Consider the following 13,550-nt stretch of genomic DNA (forward strand, 5'->3'; position numbering starts at 1 on the left):
TCAGTTTGGTGTTTCCTCAGAAAATTGGACATAGTACTACCTGAGGACCCAGCTATACCACTCCTGGACATATACCCAGAAGATGTGCTCACAAGTAATAAGTACACATGCTCCACTATGTTCATAGTAGCCTTATTTGTAAAAGCCAGAAGCTAGAAAGAACCCAAATGTCCCTCCACAGAGGAATGGATACAGAAAATGTGGTACGTTTGCACAATAGATTACTATTCAGCTATTCAAAACAGTGAATTCATGAAATTCTTAGGCAAATGGATGGAGCTAGAATATATCATCCTGAGTGAAGTAACCCAATCACAAAAGAACACAAATGATATGCACTCACTGATAAATGGATATTAGCCCAAAATCTTGGAATACCCAAGATACAACTCACAGACCACATGAAGCTCAAGAAGAAGGAAGACCAAAGAGTAGATACTTTGATCCTTATTGGAAGGTAGATCAAAATAACCATAGCTTACAGGCAACCAATAGACTGAACTTAGGGTCCCCAGTGGAGCAGCTAGAGAAAGGACCTAAGTAGCTGAAGATATTTGCAGCCCCGCAGGAGGAACAATAATATGAACCAACCAGTATCCACTAAGCTCCCAAGGACTAAATCACCAACCAAATAGTACACATGGAGGGACCCATGGCTCCAGCTACATATGTAGCAGAAGGTGGCCATTTCAGACATCAATGATAGGAGAGGCCGTTGGTCCTGTGAAGGCCTGATGCCCCAGAGTAGGGGAATGCCAGTCAGGAAAATGAGGACAGAGTGAACAGGGGGTGGGGGATGTGTTAGGGGATTTTCTGAGGGGTAACAAGGAAAGGGGGTTCCATTTAAAATGTAAATAAAGCAAATATCTATTAAAAAGAAAGTTTTTATGACGATAAAAAATTAAAACAAGAAATGTCATGCTTTTAGCTGAAGCCTTTGCATATAAAGCCATGTAAGCAAGAGAGGTGACAACTGGACTGAGGTCAATAAAGAATTCTGGTTATTAATAAAAAAATGGAAATATGCATCGTCACAGAGAATTCTTATTTCAATTAAAGTATATTTTATATAAAATATAATAATATAAAATATATATTTAAAATGTAAAAAAAAGTCAAGGTAGGAAGTGATATAAACATACATACACATATATACACATTTTCACACAATATTCACATACAAATATGCTTTCATATACACATAACACATGCTCACATTACACTCATGCACATACATATACATTTATATACACACATACAACACCCACATAAAACATATACAAATGCATTCTGTTATACACAGATCATATCAATCATGTGCTATTTACTTTTTTATTGTAGGTTCTTACAAAAAGCAAAGCAAAAATAAAATAAACCTAAATTACATAGATACATAAACATAAAAATTAGGTGGAAAAATAAATAAATAGATCATTTTGGTGTTTATTATTGGTTTGAATAAGAGTGGCCTAGGTCTTGTGTTTTATGCATTTTTTAAGTAAAAATATTAAACTTGAGGTCAATATATCACCTCAAGTATGTATGTCTTCAGTAGTGTTTTATTGGTTTCTGAACCTGGTAAAAGAATTAAATGGTATCCTTTTAAATAATGGATAGGATTAGAAAAATTATGATGGTATAAAAAAGAAAGAAAAAAGAATCCAGTCACAAGGTGAAGAATAAGACAGAAACTATCAGCACAATAATAGAGCTTGTGTCTGTAAGTACACAACTGTGAGAACTTCAGGTAAAAATGGATTCATTTGCCATCCAGTCTGGACCAGTGCCCTGAGCAGAACTTGGGCACTAGCTTTGCACCCAGTCCCACAAGATCCAGAGGAAGCTCTACTACCAGGCACTCTAACATGCCCAGGATCATAGGTGAGGAGGCCAAAACATCTGCCCCAACACCAGGAGTAAATGGGACCAGCTGGATCCAGGGACACAGGAACCCCCACCAAGCCAGGCATGAATTCCTTACATTTTGTGCCAGTGCTCCGAGCAGAAGATGGGTACTAGCTTTGTACCCAGTCCCACAAGACCCAGAAGAAGCTTGACTCTTAGGTGCTCTAGCATGCCCAGGATCATAAGATAACAGGATCTCAGGAGCTTAGCCACACCAGGATTTTACTATCACAGAGGCAGCTTAATGCCCAGGAGCTCTGACACACAGAATCTCAGGATCCCAGAATCCCAGAATCCCAGAGACATCTGGACTCTGAAGAATTCTGACAGAAACAGGATCACTGGAGGGACAGGACCTAGTCAGAGACAGCGAGGCCAGGTAGCACTAAGGATAAGCAGATGGAGAGAGGCAAACATAAGAATATAAGCAACAGAAACCAATGTTACTTGGCATCATCAGAACTCAGTTCTCCCACTACAACAAGTCGTGAATACACCATCACACTGGAAAAGCAAGATTCATATCTAAAATCACGTTTCAAGATGATGATAGAGGACTTTAAGAAGAACATAAATAACTCCCTTAAAGAAATACAGGAGAACACAGGTAAACAGACAAAACCCTTAAAGAGGAAACAAAAAAAAATCCCTTAAAAAAATGGGAAAACACAACCAAACAGGTGAAGGAATTAAACAAAACAATCCAGGATATAAAAATGGAAATTGAAACAATAAAGAAATCACAAAGGGAGGCAACCAAGAAGATAGAAAATCTCAGAAACAGATCAGGAGACATAGATCACCAACAGAACATAAGAGAGAATATCAGGTGCAGACGATACCATAGAAAACATTGACAGAACAGTCCAAGAAAACACAAAATTCAAAAAGCTACTAACAGAAAATATGCCGGAAATCTAGAATAAAATGAGAAGACAAAACCTAAGGATAATAGGTGTAGAAGAGGGTAAAGATTCCCACTTTAAAGGGCCAGTAAATATCTTCAACAAAATTATAGAAGAAATCTTCCCTAAACTAGAGAAAGAGATGCCAATGAATAATATACAAGAAGCCTACAGAACTACAAACAGATGGGACCAGAAAAGAAATTCTTCCCATCATATAATAATCAAAGCACCGAGAGCAGCAGCGGCTGGTCCAGAGGAAGGGCCATCAGTAGTAGAACCAAGTGGACAGGGTCCAGGCAGACCCTGCGCCCACGACTACTGGCCATCGCGCCAGCCAGGCTGCGAGCAGTGGAGGATTTAAGGCACCTTTCACCACACAGAAGCCACATCAGAACTCTGCCTCCCGCCAGTCAGTTACGAGGCCTCCATATTGGTTCTCGGTCAACAGAGAAATCAGACTGAGGTACGCAAATATAACCCGAGACCAACATCGCGGGGGTCTAAGCCCGATGGGCATTGGCCTGAGGCCCTGGGCTGATGGGGGGGGGGTGGGCAGCACCGCCATTTTGCCTAAGGGAAGCCAGAGAGACCTAGCAGGCAAAACCAAACCGGCTAGCAGGCATAGCCCGAGGCGGACATAGCAGGGGTCTCAGACGGTCAGGCCCTGGACTGCCCCCAGGCCCTGGGCTACTCGGTGGGCCATCTGTGTGCTGACCCGGCCAGGAGGTTGTTTATCTGGGCCGGTTTGCGCACCACCGCCATTTTGCCTACGGGAAGCCAGAGAGACCTAGCAGGCAAAACCAAACCAACTAACAGGCATAGCCCGAGGCAGACATAGCAGGGGTCTCAGACCATCAGGCCCTGGACTGCCCCCAGGCCCTGGGCTGCTCGGTGGGCCATCTGTGTGCTGACCCGGCCAGGAGGTCATTAGCCCAGCAGACTCTCCCAGCACTCTCAGGGAGCGCGCCCACGCCACCATCCTAGCCACCTGACAGACCCAATTAACACTCACAGCTGAGGGGAACTTTGCCCCGACATTGGCCTGCCAGGCTTTTGCCTAGACTCAGGGCCTGAGCAGTTAGGCTAGCCTTGTGTGCACCAACCCGGTTGGGAGTCCTGGTGCCCAGCAGAGAGATCAGCACACAGAAAAGGTCCCTGCAGCATACAGCCTCAGCGCTCCCTGAAGGAGCAAACAGGCACCTTCTGGCTCACAGACACAATCTGGGGCAAAGAACACTAGGGCTGCAAGGGCACCCAAGAGGAGGAAAGCACATCAGCAATCTGCAAAAGGGAAAACCCTGCCCTCCAGTGTTGCAGAAATAGCCCTAGAGCCTCTCAGGAGGCTGTAACACCAGCCGGAGACAAGACCAATTAGCTCCAGAGAACAAGATGGCAAAGGGCAAACGCAGGAACGCTACTAACAGAAATCTAGGCAATATGGCAGCATCTGAACCAAACTCTCCAACATCAGCAAGTCCTGGTTATGCCAACACACCAGAGAAACAAGATTTGGATTTAAAATCACTGTTCATGATGCTGCTAGAAGAACACAAAAAGGACATGAATGAATCTCTTAAAGCAATACAGGGGAACATGAATAAGCTAGAAACCCGTTTAATGGAAACACAAAAAACACTTAAAGAAATGCAGGAGAATAAGGCCCAAGAGATAGAAGCCAATAAAAAAAAAGGCAAAAAAAACTTAAAGAAATGCAGGAGAACTTGAGTCAACAGGCAGAAGTCATGAAAGAGGAAACACAAAAATCTCTTAAAGAATTACAGGAAAACACAGACAAACAAATGATGGAAATGAGCAAAACCATCCTGGACCTAAAAACAGAAGTAGAAACAACTAAGAAATCACAAAGGGAGACAACTTTGGAGATAGAAAACCTTGAGAAAAAAAGCAGGGGCCATAGATGCAAATATAAACAACAGAATACAAGAGATGGAAAAAAGAATCTCAGATGCCGAAGATACTATAGAAACCATTGACTCAGCTGTCAAAGAAAATGCAAAATGCAAAAAGCTTGTATCCCAGAACATCCAGGAAATCCAGGATACAATGAGAAGACCAAACCTAAGGATTATAGGTATAGATGAGAGTGAAGATTTACAACAGAAAGGGCCAGCAAATATCTTCAACAAAATTATGGAAGAAAACTTTCCTAACTTAAAGAGAGAGATGCCTATGAATATACAAGAAGCCTACAGAACTCCAAAGAGACTGGACCTGAGCAGAAATACCTCTCGTCACATAATAATCAAAACCCCAAATGCTCTAAACAAAGAAAGAATATTAAAGGCAGTAAGAGAGAAAGGCCAAGTAACATATAAAGGAAGACCTATCAGAATCACACCAGACTTCTCACCAGAGACCATGAAAGCTAGAAGATCCTGGGCAGATCTCATGCAGACTCTAAGAGAACACAAATGTCAGCCAAGACTACTATACCCAGCAAAACTCTCATTCACCATAGATGGAGAAACCAAGATATTCCATGACAAAACCAAATTCACACAATATCTTTCCACAAACCCAGCTCTGCAAAGAATAATAGGAGGAAAACTCCAATACAAGGAGGGAAACTACACACTGGAAAAAGCAAGATAGTTACCTTCCTTCATCAATAATCAAAGCACCAAAAACATAAAACAAAGAAACAATATTAAAAGTAGTAAGGGAAATAAGGTCAAGTAACATATAAAGGCAGATCTATCAGAATTTCACCAGACTTCTCATCAGAGACAATGAAAGCCAGAAGATCCTGGGTAGATGTTATATAGACCATAAGAGTCTATAATAAGACAAAAATGCCAGCAAAGGTTACTATACTCAGCAAAACTCTCAATTACCATAGATGGAAAAACCAAGATATTCCATGACAAAATGAAATTTATACAGTATCTTTCCATAAATACAGAACTACAAAGGATAATAGATGGAAAACTCCCACAGAAGGAGGGAAATTACACCCTAGAAAAAGCAACAAATTAATCTTCCAAAACTCCAATATAAGTTAGCCCCACAAACATAATTCCACCTCTAACAACAAAAATAACAGGAAGTAACAATCATTTTTCCTTAATATCTCTTTAGCATCAATGGACTCCATTCTACAATAGAAAGACATAGTATAACAGAATGAATACGGGACCCAGAATTTTGCTGCATACAGCAAATGCACCTCAGCAACAAAGACAAACACTACCTCAGAATAAAAGGTTGGAAAACAATTTTACAAGCAAATTGTCTCAAGAAACAAGGTGGAGTAGCCATTCTAATATTGAAATAAATTGACTTTCAACCAAAATTATCAATAAAGATAAACACAGGTTATACTCATCAAAGGAAAAAAATCTACCAAGATGAACTCCAAATTCTGAACATCTATGCCCCAACTGCAAGGGCACCTATATTCATATAAGAAACTTTACAAAAGCTCAAAGCAAACAGTGCACATCACCCAATAATAGTGGGAGACTTCAATACTCCACTGTCAGCAATGGGTAGGTCATGGAAACAAAAACTAAACAGAAGCGCAGTGAAACTAACAAAAGTTATGAACCAAATGGATTTAACAGATATTTCTAGAGCACTTCATCCTAAAACAACAAAAAATATACCTTCTTCTCAACAACTTCTACAAAACTGACCATATAATCAGTCACAAAAAAGGCCTCAACAGATACAACAAGATTGAAATAATCCAACATATCCTATCAGATCACCATGGACTATGGTTAGTCTTCAGTAGCAACAAAAACAACAGAAAACCCACATATTTACACACAGAAGCTGAATAAAGCCCTACTCAATAACTTTGTCAAGGAAGAAATAAAGAAATTAAAGAGTTTTTAGAATTTAATGAAAGTGAAGGCACAACATACCCATTATTACTTTAAAAAAAAAAAGGTTCTCAACCAAAAAAAGCCCAGAACCAGATTGGTCTAGTGCAGCATTTTATCAGATAAATAATCTTAACAGTATTCCAGAAAATATAAATGAAGGAACACTACCCAATTTGTTCCTTGAAGCCATAATTACACTTATACCTAAACCACACAAAGACCCTACAAAGAAAGAGAACTTCAAACCAATTTCCCTTATGAAAATAGATGCAAAAATACTCAATAAAATTCTCATAAACCGAATCCAAGTGCACATCAAAAGGATTATTTACCACAGGAAGTAGATTTCATCCCAGGGATACAGGGATGGTTCATGGAAATCCATCAATGTAATCCACTACCTAAAACTCAAAGGAAAAAAAAAAAACACCTGGTCATTCCATTACATGCTGAAAAAGCATTTGACAAAATTCAACGTCCTTTCATGTTAAAAGTCTTGGAAAGATAAGGAATTCAAGGCCCATGCCTAAACATAGTAAAAGCAATATACAGCGCACCAGTAGTCAACATCAAATGAAATGGAGAGAAACTTGAAGCAATCCCACTAAAAGCAGGAACTAGACAAAGCTGCCCACTCTCTTCCTATCTATCCAATATAGTACTTGAATTTCTAGTTAGAGCCATTAGACCAAGGAGGCCAAATGGATACAAATTGGAAAGGAAGAAATCAATATAACACTATTTGCAGATGATATTAAGTTTATTTAAATGATCCTAAAGTTTCCACCAGTGAACTCCTACAGCTGAAAAACAACTTCAGCAAAATGGCTGGGTATAAAATTAACTCAAACAAATCAACAGCCTTCTTCTACTCAAGGATAAGCAGGCTGAGAATGAAATTATAGAAACAACAACTTTCACAATAGTCACAAATAATATAAAATATCTTGCTGTGACACTAAGCAAGTGAAAGATCTGTATGACAAGATCTTCAAGTCTCTGAAGAAAGAAATCAAAGAATATCACAGGAGATGGAAAGACCTCCTATGCTCATGGATTGGCAGGGTTAATATAGTAAAAATGGCCATGTATGGATTCAGTGCAATCTCCATCAAAATTCCAACTCAATTCCTCATAGGGTTAGATTGAGCAATTTGTGAATTCATTTAGAAAAACCAAAAATCCAGGATAGTGAAACTATTCTCAGCAATAAAAGATCTTTAGGGTTTATTCACAATCAGTGGCCTCAACCTGTACTACAGAGCAATAGTGATCAAAAGTATATGGTAACAGTACAGGGACAGGCACGATGATCAATGGAATAGAAGTGAAGACCCAGAAATGGTGTCTCCAATTGAGGAGTGAGAGAAAGGTCTGAAGTAGCTGAAAGGGTTTGCCATCCCATAGGAAGAGCAGCAATATCAACCAGCCAGACCCCCTAGAACGACCAGAGACTAAACCACCAACCAAGGCGTATACATGGAGGGACTAATGGTTACAGTTGCATATGTAGTTGAGGATGCTTTTGGCCATCAATGGAAAGAGAGACCCTTGGTCCTGTGAAGGTTCGATGTCCCAGTATAGGGGAATGGAGGGTAGGAAGGAGGGAGTGTGTGGGTGGGTGAGGAAACACCCTCATAGAAGCAGGGGGAGGAATGATGGGATAGGGACTTTCTGGGAGGGGCCAGGAAAGGGGATAGCATTTAAAATGTTAAAAAAGAAAATATCCAATAAAAAATTCCATTCATTTAAAAACATAAGCTATCCCTTACTACCCAGTTAATTTGGATAGCTTTGGTGGTGAATTTAAAATTACAAGTTAAGAATTTAACATTTAAAAATATCTAAGCTCAGATTTTTTTATGTGAAAATTGCACCAAATATTTAATAAATAGAAGTAATTCTGAAGAATCTCTTCCAGAAAATTGAAGACACATCGGCACTTGCAAATTGTTTTATAGAGCTGACGTGATCCTGACACCAAAATTAGGTAGAAGGTGTCCAGATAGAGGAGGGGTGGAGAGAACAATTGGGTAAATATTATCATGAATATATTTGCAAAGATCCTTAGCAGGAGGTGGGAAGAAGTGAGCAATATATGAAAAGAATTTAAACCACCATGTAATTGAATTCATCTCAGAGCTGCAAATCTGTTAACTGTATTTGAGAATTAACCTCAATATTGAAATTAATCCATCACATTAACAGACTAAAATGAAAAAAAAAAGCACATATGAGGATATCAATCAATGTAGAAAAAGCGCTTGACAAAATTCAACACTCTCATGATAAAAGCTCTAAACCAGAAATACAGGGAAGCTTATTCCAATTGATAAAGAGAATCTCTGAAAACACTACAGCTAACCACTGTGATGGCTAATCTTGGTTATCATCTTGTCTACATCTGGAAACAACTAAAACATAAACTACTAGAAATGCCTGTGAAGGAAATTTCTCTATGAGGTTATTTGAACTATGGAGACAAACCCAATCTGGGCCTCACCTTCTGGTGGCATCTCATATAAAATTACATGGAAGAAGGAATCCTTCTTGCCAGTTTGTCCTTAAAAACACTGGCAAGTTGTTCTATCATGTTGCTGCAGCCAGTATAAAATTTAGCTTCTATGGTTCCTACATAAACTGAAGACTTCCAGCTCTTTAAGATTTCCACAGTACCCCAACCCCAGTACTAGATGGAAGAGTTGAGACATACAGCCTCATGGTCTGACCAACAACAGGATTGTCATTCTCTTTGCCATGAGACAGCCTTTATTAGAGTACTGTCATCATCCCATGAAAGCCATTTAATAAGTCATGTGTTTCTGTGTATGTGTGTTTGTGTGTTTTGTGTATGTGTGTGTGTGTGTGTATCTGTCTGTCTCTCTGTGTTCACCCTATAAGCTTTGTTCCTTTAGAAAATCTTCAAGTACAACACAACTATATACTTTGTGGTAGAAGAGTATATGTTTTTATGCATAACAATTATACACTGTCGGATGTAAGATTGGTGAAGATCTTTTCCCAATTTGTTGGTTGCTGTTTTTTTCCTTTTAACAGTGTCCTTTGCCTTACATAAACTTTGTAATTTTATGAGGTCCCATTTGTTAATTCTTGATCTTAGAGCATAAGCTATTGATGTTCTTTTCAGGAATTTTCCCCTGTGCCCATGCCCTCAAGGGTCTTCCCAGTTTCTTTTCTATTAATTTCAGAGTGTCTGGTTTTATGTGGAGGTCCTTGATCCACTGGGAGATGAACTTAGTATAAGGAGCTAAGAATGGATCGATTTGCATTCTTCTGCATGTTGACCTACAGTTAAACCAGCACAATTTGTTGAAAAGAGGGCTAATATCCAATATATACAAAGAACTCATGAAGGTAGACTCCAGAGAGCCAAATAACCCTATTAAAAATGGGGTACAGAGCTAAACAAAGAATTTTCACCAGAAGAATTTCGAATGGCTGAGAAGTACCTTAAGAAATATTCAACATCATTAATCATTAGGGAAATGCAAATCAAAACAACCCTGAGATTTCACCTCATACCAGTCAGAATGGCTAAGATTAAAAACTTAGGAGATAGCAGGTGTTGGCAAGCATGTGGAGAAAGAGGAACACTCCTCCACTGCTGGTGGGATTGCAAGCTGGTACAACCACTCTGGAAATCAGTCTGGTGTTTCCTCAGAAAACTGGACATGACACTTCCAGAGGACCCTGCTATACCTCTCCTGGGCATATACCCAGAGGACTCCCCGGCATGCAATAAGGATACCTGCTCCACTATGTTCATAGCAGCCTTATTTATAATAGCCAGAAGCGGGAAAGAACCTAGATATCCCTCAGTGGAGGAATGGATACAGAAAATGTGGTATATTTACATAATTGAATACCTCTCAGCAATTAAAATCAATGAATTCATGAAATTTTTAGGCAAGTGGTTGGATCTGGAAAATATCATCCTAAGTGAGGTAACCCAATCACAAAAGAATACACATGGAATGCAATTGCTGATAAGTGGATATTAATTAGCCCAGAAGCTTTGAATACTCAAGACACAATTAACATATCAAATGATCCCCAAGAAGAAGGAAGGAGAGGTTCCTGGTCCTGGAAAGGTTTGATCCAGCACTGTAAGGGAGTACCAGGATAGAGAAATGGGAGGGGGGTAATTGGGGAAGGGAAGAGGGCTTATGGGACTTATGGGGAGGGGGAGGACCGGGAAAGGGGAAAGCATTTGGAATGTAAACAAAGAATATGGAAAATAAAACATATATATATATATATATATATATATATATATATATATATATATTTTAAGTATATAGTAAAATTATAAATCATATGTAATATAAAAAAATCACAATTATACACTGGAAGCATTTTTCCTTTGGCCAAATTTGTTCTTGTCAGAGCATCTCAGCTGTAAAAGTGGCAATAAGTAAATAAATACAAAGAGTAAAAATAAAAAATTTGTGTTTTAAGATAATGTGGAACATGAGCAGGAAATGCCAGGAATAACCACGGTCAATAGTTTGGTAGTTCACACAACAATAACTTAAATCAATTATATTTCTGGAAATTAGCAGTGATATGCACAATAAGTCTCAAAAAATAATACCATATATGTGTGCTTTAAAACTATTACACTTCAGTATGAATGTAATAAAGTATATATAGAGCATATTAGACAAAAACTGCATAATATTGGTGAAAACATAAAAGGAACAGTAAATGAATGCACAGATATATCATACTTACAGTAAAATAAATAAATTAAAGATGTCCTCAAATTTGCATTAGATTATTACAAATTTCATTAAAATTTAAAGGAGTGATTGCTATAGAGCATTATCAAATTTGTATGTAGAGGCAATATAAACAGTATGGTTTAAGCAACATTGAAGATACCCACTGATTGTACTGTGATTATCATGACTCTGTGGAATTAGGTGAGGATAGACAAATATATCCATGTATCGAAGCAATGATTGCAGAGATAGAACTACACAACAATGCCAAGTGACTTTCCCCAAAGATGAAAAAGGCAGGGACTATCTGAAAAGACAAGCTGTCTCAGGTGACGCTAGGATAATTGGGCATCCATAGCGGGAAAGCTGTGATTCAAATTGTCTGTCACATATACTTATTGTATATACTGCCATATAAATAATAAATTTCTTATACTTAAATTATGAATTAAAATAGCTGAAATAAAATCAGTGTAAACACTAAATATGCTCATTGGTTGGGAATGTCTGATGATATATCCCTTATGCAAAACTGTTGAACAGTTTCTTAAATATCTAAACATATAATTACCAAGTTCAGTGGTTGTACTCCCAGACATTTGTTGTGGAAAAATTAGAGAACCATGACTCACAAAACATAGACAAATATTCATAACAACCACATTTACAATAGTGAGAAACTTGATAAAACCTAGTTCAGGGGATAAATAGTTAAAATTAGTTTGCTCATATCATAGGACACTGCTTACAATACAAAGAAGATGATTATTGATAAATAACTGTGTGGATGCACCTTCAAGCTTATTCTGAGTTCTGAATGCAAATCTCCAAAAGTCTGAGATGTATTTTTATTCCATTAAACTGAGATGTAATTTTATTTATGTAATCTTTTACAAGAGGTTGGCGGATATGGATTAAGCACAAAGCCAAGACCTTATACAAGCTAGGAAATAAGGAGTGAATTGTATTGTAGCCCCACATATGATTACAGAAATAATAAAATAGAGTAGTTTCTGGAAATAGAAAGCATGAAATGAGGTTAGCTGTTCTCTACAGTATTTGAAATTCATCCTATATAGCCAGAGAACGGCCTCAAACTATGATTTTCCTGCCTCAGTTCCCTGAGTGCTGGGATTATAAGCATGCACACGCATGCACTTTCATTGGCATTTTATTGAAAGAGTAAAGCGTGTGTTACTTCTTGCAAAATACAAGAAAGGTAGTTCCCCCCACCGGTGCCGCCACTGTGAGTGTCCTGTGGGTGATCTTTGACTGTGATCTGTAGGATTGGAAAAACTGGATGAGTATTCACAGCATTTTCATTGCAGAGAAAATGAATGGGCAGGGCCTGCGTACCAGTGTAGGGTGGCTGGGCCCCCCTGTACCTGTCGGGAGAAGGTCCTTGTCCAGAAAGTGGGCCATTCAGGCATGAGCCTTGTATAACTGTAGAGGAAGCCTGGCCAGGAGGGGGAAGTTCTGGGTCCTTTTAGGCGGCTGGAGATATTGAGGCCTGTTCTATTGTTCTTACACAGCAGGTTTTGATAAGAAGAGGCAGCCCTTGGTTTTAAAGCATTATTATAGAAAAGTAGGAAAAGGAAAAGAGATAGAAAAGTAAAGAGAGAAAAAAAGATAGAGGAGAGAGAACTGGCCATGACCACATGGAACGAGGGGAGAAAAATGGGGAGAGAGGGGGAACACTGGGCAAGAGATAAGTGGCAAGAGAGCTAGGAGGGGCCTGGTATCCCCTTTTAGAGTGGGCCGGGTTACCTGGCTATTACCAGGTAACTGTGGGATGGGGAAAACCTGGCTGTAGCCAGGTGACTGTGGGGGTGGAGTCCAGCAAGAACACTAGGGGCCTGGGGCTACTGAAGGCTACAGGATTATGGAGTTGAGGAGTCAGGAGTATGGAGTTGGTGTCAGGAACCTGAATATCTGGGAGAATTCCTCACGGTTCCATCCCTTGTAGAATATTCTACTGGGTCTCCTGAGTAAGCCCCACTCAACCAGTACACAGACTGCCTTTCAGGGTCCCACACTCCATGACATTTATTTATTTATTTTTTACACTTCATGTGAATGTGCAATTTCCCTAACATAAAAAAGGAAAAAGGAATTAAAAGCAAAACTTGCAGATTTTTGAT

The sequence above is a fragment of the Apodemus sylvaticus genome, chromosome 4, assembly GCF_947179515.1.
Source record: "Apodemus sylvaticus chromosome 4, mApoSyl1.1, whole genome shotgun sequence".
Classification (NCBI taxonomy): Eukaryota; Metazoa; Chordata; class Mammalia; order Rodentia; family Muridae; genus Apodemus; species Apodemus sylvaticus.